We start from the raw sequence: 11,875 nt of genomic DNA on the forward strand, positions 1-11,875 counted from the left end.
GCGCGATTTGGTGGAAGATTTTCAGAGTTATAGATCTCTGTGTATTCGATTTCGTCTCTCTGTTATGCATTTTTCATTCTAAGGTTTTGAAACCTTAGATTTATGCCACATGGCAGTGGATAAGTGTTGACTCCCATTTCTCACTCATCGGTTGGGATTTTGGAGTTCTGGCAGAAGAGAGATACTTGCAAATTTTCTTGCTGATTCCGATTATGTAATGGCGCCCATGTTTTGAAGCATCTCAGGTTCTATTTTCAGTAGCGCTCATTACCGTGGGACTATGATTTCTTGAGCATACCTTATGCAGATCACTCTGGTTGTAGTTTGAGCAGTGTGCGCTCATTCGTGGTATGTACTGGGTTGCAGTGGATGATTTATAGGCCATTTGGATGCATTGCGATCCTTATTGGATGCGCTGATAGGCCCAAATTGCCTTGTGGGATGCTATTTTTTATGGACGCCTTGCACATGGATGCTATTTTAAGCTGAGGGACAGCTTTGACACATTGCAGGTGATGCACTGATAGTGCTATGCTCTCTTGGATGAGACATTATTGATGCATATGCCAGTGGACAGTGTTTATGCTTGAGTCATTTGGCACTTATTGGCATTTTCTTTTGGGCCAGATTTGCTCATATGGATGCATAGTATATGCACATGAGTCAGATGCTTTGAGTTTTGAGTTTTGGTGATATTTCACTCTATTGTGGCATACACATTTGGGTGCACCTGGTATTTGGTGTGATTCTCTCTTGCAGGCACTAGCATTTGGGATTTTGCTTTATTTGCATCATGGCATCCTCTTCCATGCCTGAAAAGGAGTTTTTCAGCATTAAAAAGTTTGATGGGACAAACTTTTCTTTGTGGAGAGAACAGATAAGGGATGTGCTTATTCAAAAGAAGCAGATTAAACCCTTGGCAGGGATTGAAGCTAAGCCTGCAAATATGTCTGAGGATGATTGGAATGAGTTGGATGCATTAGCAAAGTCTACTATTAGACTTCATCTTGCAGAGTCAGTTTATTTCACAGTAGTAAATGAGCAGACTACGGAAGATTTGTGGAAGAAATTGTGTGCCACTTATGAAAAGGAAACTGACTCTAATAAAGTTTACCTCATGAAGAGGTTGTTTGAGCTGCAGATGAAGGAAGGGGTCTCCATTGCTTCTCACTTGAATGAATTCAATATTATTTTCAGCCAGCTTCAGGCTCAGAAAATGAATTTTGATGCGGAGACTAAGGCAATATTTCTCTTATGTTCATTGCCATCCTCATGGGATACCTTCCGTACAGCTGTCAGTAACTCTGCACCTGGTGGAGTACTGAAATTTGATGATGTTGTGGGTAGCTTGTTGGCCGTGGAGATTAGACGGAAGTCTATGGATGGCAACAAGCAGGATGCAGCCTTAAATGTGCAAAGGGGCAGATCACAGTTCAGGGGGAAGTCCCAAGAAAGAGGGAAGTCTCGTAGCAAATCCAGGGCACGGAACATTGAGTGTTACCATTGTGGCAAGAAGGGCCATATGAAAAAGGATTGCTACAAGCTGAAAAGAGAGCAAAAGGATAAGAAAAAGAATGCAAATTGGGGTGCAAATCAAAAGGAAGAGAGTCCAAGGGAGGACAAAGGAAAAGTGAAGATCGAGGAGATCAATGCAGTCACACGTGATAGTGACAATGATGTTCTCTTCATGTCTAGTTTATCTGCAGAGTTGCTTACCACTTCAGATGATGCATATTCCCAGGATTGGATTTTGGATTCTAGTGCTTCATTCCATGTTACTCCCCATAGGGAATGGTTCTCCACTTATGATAGTGGAAAGACAGGTTGTGTGCATCTTGGAAATGACTATGCATGTGACATAGTGGGAGCAGGTGACATAAAGTTTTCTTTTGCAAATGGGTCTGCATTTGTTTTGAAACATGTGAGACATGTGCCTAAGCTGACCAAGAGTCTTATTTCAGTGGGTCAGCTAGATGATGCTGGTTTTCACACCACTTTTGGCTTTCAGAGTTGGAAAATTCAGAAGGGCTCTATGCTTTTGGCCAGGGGTGCCAAGTGTGGGACTTTGTATCCCTTACATGTATCAGGGGTATTTGATCACGTTGTTGCAATAACCGAGCAGCCAAGCACTTCTTTGTGGCATTGCAGGTTGGGGCACATGAGCCAGAATGGAATGAAACTCTTATGCCGTTTGGATTATGTACCGCATTTGAGTTTCTCTGATTTTGAATTTTGTGAGCATTGTCTCTATGGGAAGCAGACTAAATCAGCCCATAAAAGAAGGGGAAAGAAAGAGTTTGAAATGCTTGATTTGGTGCATTCAGACGTATGTGGTCCCATGCCTACACGGTCATTAGGCGGGGCTGAATACTATGTGACATTCATTGATGATGCAACTAGGAAAGTGTGGGCTTATGCTATAGCTCGGAAGAGTGATGTGTTCCAGGTATTTCAGAAATGGCTGGCCTTGGTTAAGAATCAGTCAGGTAGAATGCTTAAATGCCTACGGACTGACAATGGTGGAGAGTATCTCTCTCATAACTTTCAGCATTTCTGTGATACACGTGGGATTAAGAGGGAGCTCACATCCCCTCGTACTCCAGAGCAAAATCCAGTTGCAGAAAAGATGAACCGTACCATTCAAGAAAGGTTGCAATGCATGCTTTCCAATGCAAGTCTTTCTAGTGGTTTTTGGGCTGAGGCAATGAAGACTGCAGTGCATGTGATCAATAGATCACCTAGTAAGAGTTTGGATGGTGGTATTCCTGAAGAGGCATGGAGTGGCAAGAAGCCCTCTTACTCTCATTTGCGTATATTTGGGTGTGAGGCATATGCACATGTGCCAAAAGAGCTTCGAAAGAAGCTAGATCCTAAGTCTAGGAAATGCATCTTTCTAGGTTATGGTGAAAGTGGAGAGATGGGCTATCGTCTCTGGGATCCAGAAGCAAAGAAGATCATACGCAGCCATGATGTGGTCTTCAATGAGAAGAAGATGCATAAGGCACCCATGAGGGATGTGGAAATGAGGAGAATCACTTTCCAGGATGTGAATCCACCTGCATATGTTGATAGACAGCAAGCTGTCCATGCACCAAATGTGCAAGAAATGGTACAACCAAGTACTCCCACAGGTATACAATCAAGGGTAGATGATGGATCATCTATTGGTGGAAATGATGAGCCAAATGTGGCTGATATGCAAGTGGGACAGCAAGCTGAAATGCCATTGAGAAGATCATCTAGAGTGTCTAGACCGCCTGATAGGTTTGTTCCAGGGGTAGACTATGTGATGCTTACTGATTGCGGGGAGCCTTCTTGCTACAAAGAGGCTATGATGCGTGAGGATCAACGCAAGTGGGAGTATGCTATGCAATCAGAGATGAGTTCACTTATGAAGAATAAGACTTGGGACTTGGTTTCTTTACCACATGGAAAGAAAGCATTGCCATGTAAATGGGTCTACAAAATGAAGGTCACAGGTGATGATGTGCCTAGGTACAAGGCCCGATTGGTTGCTAAAGGGTTCAAGCAAGAGAAGGGTGTGGACTTTGATGAGATATTCTCTCCGGTTGTGAAGATGACCACACTTAGATGCATGCTTGGACTAGTGGCAGTAGAGGATATGGAGCTTATGCAAATGGATGTCAAGACAGCTTTCTTGCATGGGGATTTGCATGAGGAAATTTACATGGTGCAGCCGGAAGGCTTTGAAGAAAAGGGAAAAGAGCATTTAGTTTGCAAGCTGAAGAAAGTTCTCTATGGTCTTAAGCAAGCGCCTAGAGAATGGTATCAGAAGTTTGATGCTTTCATTCGGTCCCAGGGTTTTAGAAGGAGTGAAATTGATCACTGCCTCTACACTAAAAGGGCTAAGGATAATAGCCTGATAATCTTGGCACTATATGTGGATGATATGCTATTGGCTAGCAAGAATACTTATGAGCTAGATGCATTAAAGGCCAAGTTGCATGAGGCCTTTGATATGAAGGATTTGGGACTTGCAGGTCATATTCTTGGTATGCGCATCACGCGTGATCGGAGTAGGAAACTCCTTTGGCTTTCACAAAAAGAGTATGTTACAAAAGTATTGCAGCGTTTCAATATGGAGGGGGGGAAGGCAGTGAGTACTCCATTGCCTCCATATGTGAAACTGAGTCATACAGATAGTCCCAAATCAGATGAGGAAAGGGACATGATGGCCAAGGTTCCTTATGCATCAGCAGTTGGGAGTCTTATGTATGCTATGATAGCTACTAGACCAGACATTGCATTTGCAGTGGGAGTTGTTAGCCGATATATGGCTAATCCAGGAAAGAGGCATTGGGAGGCAGTTAAGTGCATCATGAGGTACATGAAGGGTACCAAGGAGATGTGCATTTGCTTTGGTAAAGGAGACATGCGTGTACTTGGGTACACAGATTCAGACTATGCAGGGCATGTGGATAGTAGGAGATCCACTTCTGGTTATGTGTTCACCTTTGCAGGTGGTGCAGTGTCGTGGATGTCTCGCGCACAAAAGTGCGTTGCTTTGTCTACCACAGAGGCTGAGTATGTTGCAGCCACAGAGGGTTGCAAGGAGGCTATATGGCTTGATCGGCTAGTGGGAGATTTGGGGATTCATATAGGTGTACCGACATTGCATAGTGATTCCATGAGTGCTATTCAGCTAGCACGGAATCCGGTTTTTCATGCAAAGACCAAACACATTGAGGTCAGGTACCATTTCATCAGGGAGGTACTTGAGGACAAGCGCATAGAGGTTGTCAAGGTTCATACAGATGATAACCCTGCAGATATGCTGACGAAGAGTCTACCTAGTCAGCGGTTTGAGTATTGTCGTGTATTGATGGGCATTGGATAGTATGCTCACTGGTTGTTCTCCCTTAAAGGCACATTGTCCTTTAAGTGGGAGGTTGTGGGGGTTAAAGGTCACTGTGCCTTAACCCCAGTTATGTACAATACTCAAACACATATATAAATGAATGAAAAAGAAGATTAGGCTGGTTCTGCACCCACCAAAACTTGTGTGGCTCTCTGTCTCTCTCTCTCGCTCTCTCTCCTTCTTCCATTCTTGCTTCCGTTGAGAGCACTCTCACCCCCTTACGCTCGCCCCTCCACCCCCCCTCTCCTCTCTCTCCCCCTTACCCCCTCCCCCTTACCCCCCCTCTCTGTAAACCCCCGCCCCCTCTCTCTAACCCCCGCCCCGCCCCACCCCGCGCCGCCGCCCCGCGGCGGCTCTGCGACCACCCCCCCACGCACCACCCGTGCCCCGTCGCCGCCCCGTGCACCCTCGCCTGCGCAGCGCCCTCCTACGCCCCCCGTGCACCCCCCTCGCCCCCCGTGCCCCCTCACCCCGCCCCGCGGTGGCGCACGCAGCGCTGTCGCCCCATGCACCCCCCTCGCCCCCCGCGCCCCCTCACCCCGCCCCGCGGCGGCGCACGTAGCACCGCCGCCCCGCGCACCCCCCAGCCCTCGCTACCCCGCCCCGCCCGCCGCCCCGCGCACCCCCCCGCCCTCGCTACCCTGCCCCGCCCGTCGCCCCGCGCACCCCCCAGCCCCCGCTCACCCGCGCCCCGCCCCGCCCGCCGCCCCGGAGCCCTCGCTACCCCACCCGCCCCCAACCCCCTTCCCTGCGGCGGCGCTGTGTCAGCCCTGCCCCCCCCGCTCACCGCCCCGCCCCGAACCCCCGCCACCGGCCTCTCACACGCCCCGCGCCACCCCCGCCCCCCCCACGCACCCCCCTCGCCCTCCCCCGCCGCCCCCCTTACCCTCTCATTAGTATTCTCCCACCCTAGCCATTGCTTAAGCTCTCATTCTTTCTACCATCTTACCTTCACTCATTAGCAGTCTCTGATAGTAGCCATTACTGAAGCAGTTTGTCTCTCCTTCCTCTTTGATAGTAGCCATTACTTAAGCACTTTGTCTCTCCTTCGTTCTTCCATCTTGCCTTCTTTTAGTGTAAAAGCACTTCGTCTCTCCTTCTTTCATCTTGACTTCTCCCTAAACCTTCTTCCATCCTCTCTTCTCCTACTCTTGTATTTGTATTATCTGCATATCAATGGATCTCCCCTGCCCTCCCCCGCGCACCCCCCTCGCCCTCCCCCGCCGCCCCCCGCGCACCCCCCCCTCACCCCCCTGCGCAAAACCACCACCCCCCCCCCTGGGCGCCGCCGTCGGGGAGACCCCCACAGCACCACCCAAAAAAAAAAAAAAAAAAACCCTAACCTAAACTAACCTCAGGTTAGTTGCTAACTGCAGTTAGGTTAGTTGGTTAACCTAGGTTAGGTTAGGTTAGGTTAGGTCGGTTAACCCTAGGCTAGCTAGTCTTAACTACAGTTAGGTTAAGTTAGGCCAACTAGGTTAGTTAGTCAACCTCAGCTAGATTAGTTCACGTAGGTTAGGTTTGTAGTAACTAAAGTTAGGTTAGTTTAGTTAATCCTCAATTAGTTAGACTAGGTTCGGTTAGATTACCCTCAGTTAGGTTAGACTAACTCTTTCGTTAGTAACTAAATACAGTTAGTTAACCTCCCAGTTATAGTAACTGGGAGGATCTCGGTTAGTTAGTCTAACTAGAGTCACTTGGTTTCAATCCCTCGGTTGGACTTAAAGTCCATTCACACCACCATTAGGACCCCCCAAAACGCCAAATTTACCCCTCCTTTAACCCCTCGAAACTCATCCGTTTGGGACCCAAATTGAACCCCGTTTGAACCCAGATTTCACACACGGAAACACCACGTTACGGGGTATTTTTCCAGCCCATTGCACACCATTTCGACATCCCTAGCACACGTTCATTCGTGCCCCCGTGTGGGCCTCATTTTGCATTAATTCACTCGTATTTTCACGCCGTGACCTCCGATTAACGATCCGTCTGCACTGGCACATTTCCCTACACACATAGGACAATCCTAGGCACATTTAAATTAACATGACGGTCCCTACACAAACTAACATCACTCTCACTCTCCTAACCACACCCTCTCCACAAACGCCCTTGGGCTAGCGACACCCTTGGCAAATCACGCACCATCTGCATGCAGTTACGTTCCGGCCAACGACTTCGACTCCAACGCTCGCCCCATCCGCAACTAACTCCACTGCAACAACCGCCCCCGCCAATCCTCTACCCCGACTCCCCCCCTGAGATTCAACAACTTCCTTTAACTCCTCCTCGCCCCAACATGGCTGGATGCCGTCATGAGCATGATGGGGATATCGAGCTCGATGCTGAGGCTGACAACTTCTTCAATCGACGAAATCACAACAATCACGGCCGACGCCCCTTGGGAAAACTGGAACTTCCCAAATATAATGGTAGGGGAGACCCAGCTCGCTTCCTCCAGCATTTTGATGCCGCATGTCGAGCAGGTGGTGATCAATCCCATGAAACTAAGGTGGCTTGGTTTCCAATGGCCTTAACTGATGAGGCGTTAGAATGGTACCTCGACCTTCTTGTGGAAGAACGTGCCACATGGGACCTACTTCAAATCGAATTCGAACGTCGCTTTCAAACGGAGAGGCTACAAGATGATCCCACTCTCCAACTCAGCAAGATCGAACAAGGACGGAGAGAAGATGTACGCACATACCTGGGAAAGATGAAGAGATTGATCGCCAAATGTGACCCACGCTCAGATGCAAAGTACCTCACGGCATGGTTCATAGCAGGTCTACGAAAGAAAATCCGCAAGGATATGAAAAAGATAAGTAGCTATGAAACATTCAGTGCTGCTCATGCGGCAGCCATTGACATAGAAGATGGCATGACAGATTCAGACACTAGCAGTGATGATGCCAGATCAAATACACGAGATAAGCGCTCGAAAAAAAGTAAATCAAAGGACACTACCGAAACATCCAATGAAGATCGCCTCGAGACCATGACCTTGAAGCTGAAAGAAGATATGATGCAGGCCATGGATCAAAAACTTCACTTGTCTTAGTCGCCAACTCAAACATATCCATGGTGAGAAAATGTCTGGTGCCCACACTGCTTGGCAAATCATACAGCAAATGAATGCCCAGTCCTAAGAGCAAGGATCACTGCACAAGCAAATCCACCGCCACAGTTGTGGTGCCATATCTGTGTCGTCGGCGGCCATGATGAGACCAGTTGCATCTTCAACATGCGCAACAATCCGCCTCGACCACCACAATACCAAGCGGCACCCATGCCAGTATACAGGCAACCGGCACTTGCACAAGCACCCCCAGCTCCGAGACTAAATCCTGTTCCCGTTCGGACACAAGTCCCACAACTACTCAGGAATCCGAATCCACGACCGTATCCAAGAGCACCAAATCCAGCTCCTCAAGCAGTTCCCATACATCAATTACAAGCCGAGGAAGTAGACTCGCTATTTGAGTATGAAGCAGAGTACCCAGTGTACTATGTAGAAGGTGCAGAGGGTCTAATACCAGTCTATGCAAATCAAGTGCGACCCAACACATTTCGAGCACCAATCAAGTGTTACGGTTGTGGAGAAAATCATAGGATCGCAGAGTGCCCTCATCGTGGTAGCCCAGCCACTTTCCAACCGCTCTGCAAAGATTATGGCATAGGACATGCATGTATGGATTGTCCCATGAAAAATAAGGTCCCAGAACAAATAGAGGTTAAGCCTGACATCCCCATCGGCATCATTGGGGTGGACCATCAAAGTCTAGGTCCAGCAAGTCTAAGGTCACAACCTATCAATGTAATTACACACCAACAGAAAGCGGCCACGAAGGACCCTATCATTCCAATCCAATCGAAGCGACTTCTGAGAAAGAAAGCACAAGTGCCTCCACCTCTGCCAAGCAATGAGTAGTCGAGTTCATCCACATCAACTCCCGAGCCTCGAATAAAAGAAGCTCCATTCCCGAATGCAGAGGTGGAGAAGGCTCGTTTTTAGGCACTTCAGCAATGGGTCCAAAATGAACAAGCTCAATTTGAGGCTCAGAAACAAGCTCAAGACCCACTCCATGACTTGGCCCCACAAAGTATTGATACTGTACTCGAGCCTTTGTTCCAACAACAGACTCCACAACAGAATGTTCTGCCACGTCAACTTGAAGGAGCTGCACTCTCTAGTATCCTAAGTTGCCCTGTGTCAATTCCCATCGGAATCCTCTTACGGAATTGTCCCAATCTCTGGGAGAGTTTCAAAGGATGGATTGAACTCTCAAATCCCCCTCCACCTATGAATGACATTGAAGATATCCCTGTGCAGATGGGTGAGAGAGATGACATATGCAACATCACTGTGCCTTTGATCCACAAGGCATATAATGAAGTCCAAGCCATAGTGGATGGTGGAGCAGGTGTCAATGTCCTATCAAAGGAGCTCTACGAAGAATGGGGTCTCCCACCAATGCAAAAGGCTAATTTTAACATATGCCTTGCTGATGATTCACGGGCTAAACCCTTGGGAATAGTGAATGGCGTGTCCACAAAGATCGCAGGAGTCCGCTTTTCCCTTCAATTCACAATCTTGGATCTCCCCAAAAAATCCTATCAAATCTTACTGGGACGTCCTTGGTTACGGGAAGCATCAGTCCTCCATGACTGGGGAACGGATAGATTGACAATCCAGAATCGAGACACTGCAGTCAGGGTGAATGTGGGGACAGGAGTTATTAAACCAATTGTTCCTAGAGCATTGGATGACACATCTTCCACAACAATCTCGAGCAAATCAGATCCCTTGCAACAGCATGCCATAGCAGGTGACTCACAAAGCAATGTCAATAACTGGATACAAACATTGGCAACCATCGACAACTGCCATTCATTAGACCCCATCTTCTCACAGATAGATGTTAACGCACTACAGGTCGATGCTCCACCGACACATGAAGAACCAATCGATCTAGAGATGCCATTCTTTATGGCTGACCTCGAATGGGATAATGAACCCGAAGAAGGTACGCATACCAATGATGGCTTAGATTTTCCTTGGGACCTTGAAACAGAGGCTGCGAATGCTGCAATTGAAGATCAAATCTTTGATAATGACCTAGCCATTCTGCATGCCCTAATGGCAGTTGAGCTCCCAAAAGTTGAACCTCCACAGCTGAATAATAGCAAAAGATCCCGCAAGAAAGCTGCTGGAGGAAATCGCAGAAAAGCCAAGGCCGAGCACTTCAATGAATTCGAACGAGTCCAAACAAGGATTGTCGAATTGTACCTTGCAAAGGCAATTCCCACAAAATCAAAACCACCACCTCTTGAATGGTCCCCTGAGGGACTGGAAGGAGTATGTGCAGCACATGAACCCTTACTTGGACACACCTTACCAGTGGAAAAGTTACCCCACAGTTCCCAACGTAAGAAGTTTCAGAAATATAAGCCACATGTGCGGATGAAGCTCGATCAAGAGACTTCAGACAAGGAAAGAAAAGAAGAGCCTAACAAATTACTAAATGCAACTATGCCACCCAGTACATATGACACATGTCAGGCTAGTTCAACCCCATCAGAGGCCGATCTTCGAGAAGTGCCGGAATACTTTAAGAATTATACAAGTGGCAGTGCACCAATAGCAATGCCAAGACCAATCAGAGAATCTGAAGTTCAAGAAATCGATAGCATTGGAGAAACTCCAATCTATGAGGGACCGGCAAAACATGCACAATAAACCTCCCCTTGAAGGGGAGGAAGAAAAATTGGTTTTCATTGGGAAACAGCTCCGTCAAGAAGATGAAATCAAACTCAAAGACCTCCTAATGGAATATCGTGACTGCCTAGCATGGTCATACAAAGAGATGAAAGGAATTTCACCAGAAGTGGCAATTCACACGATCCCTATAAGGGAAGGTGCTCGCCCTAAGGTATGTGGACCTTATCGCACAAATCCTAAATATGGCACCATGGTTTATGACGAGCTGGAAAAACTCCTAGATGCCGGATTCATCTACGAGATAGAGCACACTGATTGGGTTTCACCCATTGTCATTGTGCCTAAACGCAACAAGAAGCTCAGAATATGCGTAAACTTGAAAAATGTGAATGCCGCCACAATTAGGGATCACTACCCCCTACCCTTAACAGAAACAGTGTTGGAAAAGGTGGCAGGATCCGAAATATATAGCTTCTTGGATGGCTTCAGTGGCTATAACCAAGTGCAAATTGCTCCTCAAGACCAATCAAAAATAGCATTTGCTACAGAATGGGGTATTTTTGCATATAGAGTCATGCCATTCGGCCTTTGTAATGCCCCAGCCACATTCCAGCGAGTCATGTTCACAGGTTTCAAGTCATTCTTGAACAAGTTTTTACAGGTGTTCTTGGATGATTTGTGCATCCATTCAACCAAACAGGACCACTTCAAATGTCTAGAAGAAGTACTAATCAAATGCAGGGAGTATGGCATCTCCCTAAATCCAACAAAATGCCAGTTCATGGTCACCCACAGAGTTGTTTTGGGACACATCGTCTCTCAACATGGGATTGCAACTGACATGGACAAAATCAAAATCATCATGGAATTGCCTCCTCCTACAAATTCCAAAGGTGTACAGGTCTTTATGGGACATGCCGGCTATTATAGAAGATTTATATTGCGATATGCCATGATAGCTAGACCACTTTACAAATTATTAGTAGAGTTCTTCTGGATCGAAGAGTGCGACCAAGCCTTTGAGCTTTTAAAGTGGCGCCTAATCACAGCACCCATCCTTATATCTCCCAATTGGGATATTGATTTTCATGTTCATACTGATGGATCCAAGTATGCAATTGGGAGTGTGCTTTGTCAACCGGGTGAACATAAGAAAGACTACCCCGTCTACTTCGCCAGTCGACAACTCAATGATGCAGAGATCAACTATACAACCACAGAAAGAGAAGCCCTAGCAATGGTGTACAGTGTGAAGAAATTTTGGCACTATC

Source organism: Dipteris shenzhenensis, chromosome 29 (genome assembly GCF_047967505.1).
Source record: "Dipteris shenzhenensis isolate YYH24624 ecotype China chromosome 29, Dip_SZ_1.0, whole genome shotgun sequence".
NCBI lineage: Eukaryota > Viridiplantae > Streptophyta > Polypodiopsida > Gleicheniales > Dipteridaceae > Dipteris > Dipteris shenzhenensis.